This window comes from Colossoma macropomum, unplaced genomic scaffold (genome assembly GCF_904425465.1).
Source record: "Colossoma macropomum unplaced genomic scaffold, Colossoma_macropomum, whole genome shotgun sequence".
Classification (NCBI taxonomy): Eukaryota; Metazoa; Chordata; class Actinopteri; order Characiformes; family Serrasalmidae; genus Colossoma; species Colossoma macropomum.
Genome location: NW_023496041.1, coordinates 143,812 through 153,476, shown reverse-complemented (window position 1 = coordinate 153,476; position 9,665 = coordinate 143,812).

Here is a 9,665-nt window from a genome sequence, read left to right as displayed (position 1 = left end):
TGAGGCATCCCAAACACTCTGGAGACCACCTTGTATGACGTCCCGCTTGCCAGCAAGAACAGAAATACCAGGGTCTCAATTGTGGCACCCCATCCATGTCTCTGTTTTTGGATGAGCAGCTCCAGCAGCACTGCCAGGGCCTCCCTGTTCAGCCAAAAATATGGACGTGTGTCCTGCTGGCTGAAAAACATGTCCAGCACAGGAACATGCAGGTTCATCCTGACATACACGTGTCTGAATTGCTTTGGGGAAATAGAGAGAAGAAAAAGGTGTTAAATAAACAGTCGCTAGGTATTTAATGTGGAGAACTTGGATGAGGCTTAAAGCCTTAAAAATCTATCTACTAAACTGTTTTTGGCCGATTAATGATAAAAAGCCATTTTTAAAAATATTAAAGTAAGATAATGGGTATTTTCAGTGGTGAAGTTTTCAGATCCTTAATCTTAATCCTTAACACAGCAATGAATCATATCAGGAAAAGAATGAAAAAATTATGGATGAAGTTGCATAAAGTGAAATACTAAAGTAAAAGTACCAGTAAAATAGGTACAAAGCTGACTTTTTCGGATGTTGGGATGAGTTTAGGAAAAAAATCAAATTTCAAGTTGATAAAAGATAATTTATGGGGTTTTCTCTTAACACAACACAAGAGTTAGGTACAGTACATGTACTTAGTTACATTCCACCACCATTTTAAACATGAAATTATATTGACAGAGTAAATTGACATTGTTTCCTGCCTAATGCATTATTTTTGGCTAATAGTATACAGTTTAAACAGTGTAGTTTACCTGATTATGAACTTCTTTCATCTCATCTCTCAAGATAAATCACGTGCCGGTGCAGGTGCTGGCGGTGAAGCATCTCCAGCTCTAATAAATTAAGAACTAAAAATCTAAAATCAAAGTTTCTGGCTTCATCTGTAAAGAACTTAAAAGGAGCAGTGTTTCGTGATTCAAGGGTGGGAACAGCGGTGGTGTGACGCAAACAGCAATCGGCTGTAAAGTGGACCGTCTCATTCCGGTTAAGCCTTTGCAGGTCTACATAGCCTTGGATGCAGGATGCAGCCCCTGAATTGGGACACAGCTACAGACTTGCTCGTCGAGGCCACCTGAAATGACACGGTACTGCACACTTTTTCAGCCATGTTTTTCCCTTTGGTGTAATGTTTATGTCAGAAAGGTTGAACTGTGCGCTGCATACATACGTGCTGTTTCAAATTACTTTGAATGTCGGCCTCTCGCTCCTTTTTATTGTGATTAACGATTTCTTTCTGAGATCATCATCAGATGGAAATGAATGAAGTCTCAAATATGGCTGTTTTAGTTTAGAATTAGTACACACAGGTTGCTACAAAAACACTCACTGCTTACCTGTGCCACTGCAAACTCCAACCCGAAATTATTTTACACAGAACTTCCCAAACAGGAAATGCTGATCCCGGAAACAAGAGAAAGGCTTAAAGGAATTGAGCCAGAGCTGGTTTATGAGGAGCCTGGCCACTCCCTATTCCTCCCATTATATCAAAAACAGAACGGCTAATCAGCAGAGGGCACCCATGAATGAGTCCTCAATGAATGGGAATAAATGGAGCTCAATGGCTAAAAATGAAAAGTTAAAATAGTTTCTAATCACTTTCCCGGAATGTTTCTTTAATTAAAGAAAGTAGAAGGATGTATTTCACTAAAAAAACAAAAATTGTACCTATATATTTCCTTTTTTCTACAGCAAACGGGTTTTGGGCAGCAAAAGGCGGGCATTACTGCAAGGGAGTGATGATTTCATTGGCTGTTGGCGCTCACTGATGTCATGGACATATATGAGGCACAGTTTATTCTTTTACATTAAAAATGTCTAAGCATTTATAAACTATGATTTTGCTCAAATGCTCCATATCAACCCGTTCATTTTGGACTCACTCGGGAGCGCCCTCTAGTGTTTGAGAAAACCGGAAGACATTGCAGAGTGGTAATTCTCCTCATTTTTGTCGTTTTTCAGTTTTTGACTTAATTTAATAAATGTCTGTTGCCCTTTACATTGTGTGTAAATTTCTTGATCATTGGCCCAAAAGAAATGGCCCAAAATTACTTGGACAAGTAATTGACTTCCTTTGGCTTACATTAAAAGTAAAGTACATTTTTGCTTCTTCTGTAAAGTTAGTATTTTGGAGATATGAGGTTTTGTTCCAACAGCAACGATATAGTCCTGTATTATGTAATTTCAGTACAGACTCTGAAAACATTCATGACAAAATGACAAGCAAAATTAATATATTTCTGTGCTTACAGAATTTACTCAGTTGTAGAATTTCTTGAAGAGAGAAATGTAGCTGTAGTGCAGATTCATGGGTGCAAGAGGTGAACAAGGTGAAGGAAAATATTCACTCTCAATATTCCAAAACATGAAAAGAGACTTGATCACAACAAAACTATAACAAAACAAAAATTATGACATATCACATGGTGAACTTCTTATAAAGGTTTTTCTTAATGAAAACATTTTAATGAGCCCTGACAAAACATGAGTAGAAAGAATATCAGTTAATACAGATACTGTTGCTATTACCATATCCAGCGCCTCAACACAGTACTTTTCCATTCACAGCAGATCTTCAGTAATGCACTGTTTTATTACTGCTGGCAGAGTGAGTTGCATTTATTTATTTGTTTTAATTCCAAACTGCAAATGCCTTTTTCAGATACACACATTAATCTGCGTGAATGCTAAGATGTACTTGGATGTAGCTACATCCATTCAAATAAAATTATAGATCAGATAATCTATATTGTTATATTAGACATTAAACAACTTTTACATGGATTCTTACACATGAATTGTACAAAAGAATTTAAACTGGGTTTTGCTGCATTTTTGTTATATCAACATTTTTGGAGAATATCTTAATGTTACGTCCATAAACAAGCATTCATTTTACAGCAGCCAGTGGTTTCACTGTGATGTCATCAGTACTCTCTCTCACTCTTACAGACACACTACATAGATATATGTAATATTTGTCGCCATGCAGCTCCATTATGACATCAGTGACATCACAAGTGGGTGACAGTTCATAAAACCCACATTTCAGTTCAGCAGCTCATTCTTGATTAATCACTCTCAGTGATAGGTTGATGGTTTATGCTGTTAAGTGACCAAGACAATGAAAAGGAAAGCGAGTGAAGGTAGTGATGACCAGACCCTCGCCCAGACACTCCCGATCAAGAGGATCCGCACGGATGGTACGGAGGTGAACTTTTCCACACTCACCTTCCCACAGAAGTTGTGGCACATAGTGGAGAACGAGACCTACAAGTCCATCGGATGGCACCGGTGGGGAACCTGCATCATCATTGATGTAGAGCTTTTCTTGGCTGAGATTCTCAGTCGACAGGGAGAGTTAAAGATCTTCGAGGCTTCAGTGATGAAGAGCTTCATGCGACAGCTCAACCTGTATGGCTTCAAGAAGATCAGATCCTTGGAGGGCAGGTTAGAGAGCACCTGTATGGATCAGATGGAATCTACTTCTACAAAGTGAGAAAATCCGAGGTTTATTTCTCAGTAGCCAAATTTCCGAAACAGGAGAAAATGGCTAAAGTCTCACTCCGATTTAAAACTGGACTTGTGTCCAGGAGAGTACCTGAGATCAAGAGGAGATCTCATATAGAATATTTCTTTTCTCTGGGTAGCTTCTTTCACAGAATCGAAATTGACAAAAACTAACTGGGCTCATTGAAAAAAGCCTAGCTGATTGAGTTAGCTTGCTTTGTGGAATACCTCCTAACCAATAAAGAACAAACAGAAAACAATTCTCAAGTATTGAAGGTCACAAACACAGAGACAGCACAGTGCATATTCTGTAGAATTGTTTCAGAAATTAAGCTGCAAGGTGCTGCAAGGTACCAAAATAAAATAATTTCAGACTATTTTATCATCAATATTTCATTTAAAAGCTTGTTTTGGAGACTAAATAAAATGGCTATATTTGTGTTGTAAACGTTGGGACCCCTGGTTCCTACCAGCACCACTGTAAAGAAATCTGAGTCAGAAAGTTTCTCTACAATAAACCATTTTACACCAAAACTCTCTGAATGACTGTTTTTTGCTTAATAATTGAACAGTATAGTAAATTCCCAAAAAATAAAAAAATCCCAAAAACAAAAAAAAAAAACAGTGGAATTCCCCTTTAATATGTAAACAAATACAATGCGAATTGTCTGAAAAACTGTTTTACGGTTTAAGATTTCCATCATTATCAACATTCCATGTAAAAACTCAAGACAAGGTTCACTGATCATTTTGGATTATAAATAAAATGGCTATATTTGTGCCGTAGACATCGCCTCCACTGTAAAGAAAATCAGCTGACAAGTTTCTCTACAATTAAGTGTTTCAGATATGTACTGAAGTGTGAGTGCAAAAAACATTCAAGCAAGGATAGAAGTGTATAATTCAGCTATTTGACTCATATTTGTAAGGAATGAATTCACTGAAGTAACAAATGTAACTAGAAAGGGAAGTTCACAAACAAACTTTAAGTTGGCTTGAAAAAGCCAGCTAATTATATTAAAATGGTGAAAGACGCATAAGGTTGCCAATGTGTTGCTTAGATGTTGCTAGGCGGTTGCTATGGTATCCAAGGTGGTTGGTAAGGTGTTGCTAGATGATTGCTATTCGTGTCCCTGGTTGTTCCTGAGGTGTTGCTAGGTGGTTGCTCTGCTATTAAATACACTAGTATCAGAAATCGACTGCTTCCTTAGGTCTACTGCAACCTTAAATTTACTGTTAGCTTAAATCCCCTGCCACCTTAAACTTACTGTTACTTTAGATCCACTGCCACCTTAAATTTACTGATACCTTAAATCCAGTGACACCTTCAATTCCATGATACCTTAAATTCCTGCCACCTTATAGCTACTGCCACATTCAGTCCACTTCCACCTTAAATTTACTGTCTTACATTCACTGCCACCTGAAGTGTAATGATACCTTAAATTCACTGCCACCTTAAACTTACTGATGCATTAAATTCAGTGCCACCTTACATGCAGTTCCACCTTAAATGCATTATTTGTGCTGTTATTGCTGTGCATTAGGCTGTAAGCGAGTCTGTGTGTGCTGTGTGTAAGTGTGTGTGAGAGATGTGCATTGTGACATCACATGTGACAGTTAGACTTGCATGTCCCGAACATTCTGCCATTCATTTCCCATGGGAAAAAATATTGTCTTTGAAGGATCGTTTTATGAAAAAATCGTATGCCGGATCGAGAAAAACACAAGCAACTTAATTAGGTATGCATCACTTAACCACTTCTAAAATCATGAACAGACGGTCACCCAAAAATGATCACTGCTTCAATGTAGGTAAAAAATAAACAGATATTTATGACAACACAACTTCAGTGGTCTATATAGAGACCAACTCGGGGGCAGCCGTTATGGTGTTGTGTTTTTCTTATCTTCCTTATTGGCTTTAGCAAAGCAATTAAAATGCATAGTTTGCATAAAACAACTTTGAGAAGAGCTTACTTACCACCACTTTTTTTTCTTTCCACTGAAAATCAAAAAAAGAAAGCCTTTTTGACATCATTGTATTGTGTCTTTCACAGAGGCCAGGATTTTTCACTTTGTTTCACTGCGATGGCTGGATTGTGGTGGCTTCCTTTACCGTGTTTTCCTTGGATGCTCAGTTTTGAGGGCCAGCCTTTTTTACAAATACTCTGGGTCATGTAATGCATCTTCCACTTTATTCGCTTAATTCTTATGGATGCAGTGGTGCTCAATTGGAGATCTAAACACATATTTACCACAGTGTTTTATTTAGGCATTTGAATCACTAGTAAGTGAATCACTAGTAAGTGAAACTAAATACAAAATACATAAAGTAAAAGCAACAGATTCACCTACATATTATGAACTAATTATTCAGTCGAGTCTTTAAATAACTGGCAGCCAAAATCCACACAATTGTCAAATATGCTTTAGTATAAAGTAATTCTAAACACATTATAAAATGGTTATTTCTAAAATGTAGTCCATAAAACCAACATATCATTTCAGAGTTTATCATTGTATGTATTTCTGAATTATGAAGTGATTCTACTCTAGAATCTAAGTAATTGGCAGACAAAATCCCCATAATTGTCAGTGTATTTCAATAATAAGTAAAACTGAATACATTATAAAATGGTCATTTCTAATAAGTAGTCTGTAAAACCAACATACATGGGTTCAGACTTTATGTACTTATGAATTATGAAGTGATTCTACTTTAGAATCTTCAAGTAATTGGCAGCCAAAATCTGATATTTTTCAAGTGTATTTTAATAATAAGTAAAAGTTAACACATTGCAAAATGGTAATTTCCAATAAGTAGTCCATATAACCAGCAGATATCAGTTCAGAATTCATAATACTATGTACATATGAATAAGGAAGTGATTTTACTGTAGCATTTTTAAGTAGTTGGCAGCCAAAATCCTCATAATTATGACCACTCAGAGGCGAAGCAAATAATGTTGATTATAACCTTGGTCTTCTAACAACAGCATAAGTCAAAGTCTGTGATACATTAGTCAGTTAGCAGTCGGTTCTCACAATCAACATGTTGGATGTTGGAGATATGGGTAGGTGTTAAGACCTGAGTGCCTTTGACAAGGGCTAAATCATTATGGCAAGAAAACTGGTGGTACCTGCCGAAAATGGTCCGAGGAGGGACAAACCATGAACCAGTGACTGTGTTGAGTGTGATTTTTTTGACGAAGTGACGAGTAGTTAAATAATATAGCCCCCAAAATGAATGCATTTAACCATTTCTTTTCTTAATTTTTCATCAGAAAGTGTTGTAGATAACCAGTAGCTTGTATGCTGTATCTCTAACTTTAAACAGAGAAAGAACTGTAACTTACCATTCTTCATTCTATTAATTGACCTACTAAAGCAAATTTTTATACAAACACTGACACACTGTGTGCAGAAAGCTTGAACTGCTCAATGTTGCTTGCAATGTTGTTTCTCTTGCGCATCACGTTGAAGACGTTTTCTGTCTTATGTATTCCGTTGACCGCATAAATAAATTGTGTGTAGATGACAAATGAGCATAATATATTATAACTGTTTGAAAGAGATTATTGATTCCCACATCAGCCCAACAAACATATTTTAGTGCATCATGTGTGTGTTACCGCTGTGGTGCCAAGACTATCACAGCTAGACTTTCAGTGTGGACCTTAAATGTTAAAATTTAAAATGAAGAAAAAAAGACTACACAACAACAAAAAATAAAACTACTTTTTAATCTTGTTAACGGTAAGCTAACAGCAATGCATCCTAAACAATGGAGAAGTAGCTTGGTTGTATCTAACTAGACACCACAAAGAAAATATTAATTGGGCAATTTAAGACATTTCCAGAATTTAACCCTTATGATTCCAGCCAGAATGCAACAATAAGATAAAAGCATTATTATAATACCTAAGTACAATGCTGCAGAATTTAAAGTAAGCATGATGAATTTGGTTAAATAAAAATGAACTAAAAATCAGACATGTATTTTACAATCTCCAGAAATTGTTAGCCGGGCTCTGAGGGTTTTCTATCTGTGTACCAGTAAATCGCTGCTTTTGTTTTTCAGTTTTTGACATAGTTTGAAAATGCCTGTTGTCCTTTACATTGTGTGTAAACTTCATGATGAACAGACCAAAAGAAACGACCCAGAATGACTTGGAAAAAAGTCTGGTTCCATTGACTTACATTAAAAGTAGAGTAGGTTGTCCTTTTCTGTAAAGTTATCATTTTGGAGATACAAGGTTTCCTTCCGACAACAGCAAAATGCAAGAATGTACATCTTTAATTCACAAGAGAAGTGTACCTCTCAGTATGTGCCCAGTCTGCAGACTTTACAGAAGATACTGACTAATAAAAATGTTGCAGATGTGATTTTAAGTAAAAGGTCCAGCATTTCTTTTCTTTTCTTTTCTTTTTTTTCTTTTCTGTCATTTCAATATGGGGAGTTTTTCAAAGAAAATCAATTTCTTAATATAGACAAATTAAGACCCTAGTTAATTCTTCAGTATGGATGATTGAGGTTTTGCAACTTGGCAATTGTGCCTCCAGAATTGCACCCCACACTAACATTTGGCCATTCTCTGCAAAGCCATCAATGTTAAAAATGGCTTCAAACTCATTTGAAAGTTCAAAATCAGGTTCTCAAAACACTTAGACAGCTCGTCCATTACACTTTTATTTGTATTTTGTGACTTTAATATGTGTTCAAGATCGACCTACATTCATTGCTGTCATTTTAACCTTTTAGACATTGTTTTTTATGGATCAATACAAATCAGACTGCAACAAAGCCAGCTTGAAACAGTAATAGTATGAAGTGAGTGGCCAGCCTTCAAATTATCAAATGTATCTAACTGTAAAGTTTTCAGACAGCAATTGTAAATATTTTGAAGCATCTTTGCAGACAGAGAGAGAGGAGGTTAGTTAGTAGTTGTGTTTGCTCAGGAGAAGCAGAAGTCATTCACTTAAGCAGCAGAACGAAGGACACAAGTTGTCAAATGTTAAGAAGGTTTTGAGTAAGTACAGTCTTCTAATTTAGCTTTACGCACAAAATGCAAATCATGTTATTTTTTATATTTATTTATATTTTTTAATATCTGTACAGACCTTTTATGTATGACAGTGAAGTTGTTGGTTGCATCTTTAAGTAAATGTGTGTCTCCTTAATTATGATAGGGTTTTTTTCCCCCATTCTGTTGGTCAAAAATGTAAACCTGATTAGATAGAAGACTCATTTTTCTATTTACTTTCAGGTTCCCAAGATATTTTGGGAATATCTTGAATTTGATATTCATGTAAATAAATCAGCAGCATTGCATGTCACAGACCTCAACTTCCAAGCAAACGAACCCCAGCAAAAAACCACATGCACTCTGTACAGGGATTTAATACACTTGGATCTGGGCAGCAAGTAAGAACCTCATTCAGATTTTTTACATATATCATGATTAAAATTTATGCTGTTAAAACTAAGCTACACCATAAGTATGTTGTGTTTTTATAAATAAATATGCAAAGTGACTGATTCTTAAATGTAATTGTGGTGTTTCCTTAATATTCTCTTAAAGTTAGTAATACAAGTGGTGCACTAGAATTATACCTGGTTCCTGCTTAATTAACTAATTTTGCTGTACACATTAGAGTCTTTTCTGTGTTGGCTACTTGTTTATACTAATGCTTTGTGACTTTTTCCCTAATCATCACTTTTCCCAGATAGAACTTCTGAAAGATTATCTATGTGAAGTCACCAGAAGCAGTAAGTGTCAGATGTACAGATGGAGCCTATAGAAAAGATGAAACTGGCACTGTAAAGTTAAATTTATGGAACACCACAACTGCTCTGAAACCTGCTTAAACATATCAATTAACTCATTTATTAACTAGAAAGGTAAATGAGGTCAGTCTGACCGTGATAAAATCCACCAACCTCTGCTGTGTACCTACTCATAGGAACACTATTATTGCTGTCTTTTATCTAAATTCAGTTACTGTTGGGTTGATGGGCCATCGTACAAATATATCCAGCTAAAAGTGTTTCTGTGGTCAGAAACGGACCACTGATGAAGGTCCACTGAGGAAGGTCCAGCTGATCCAACATAAAT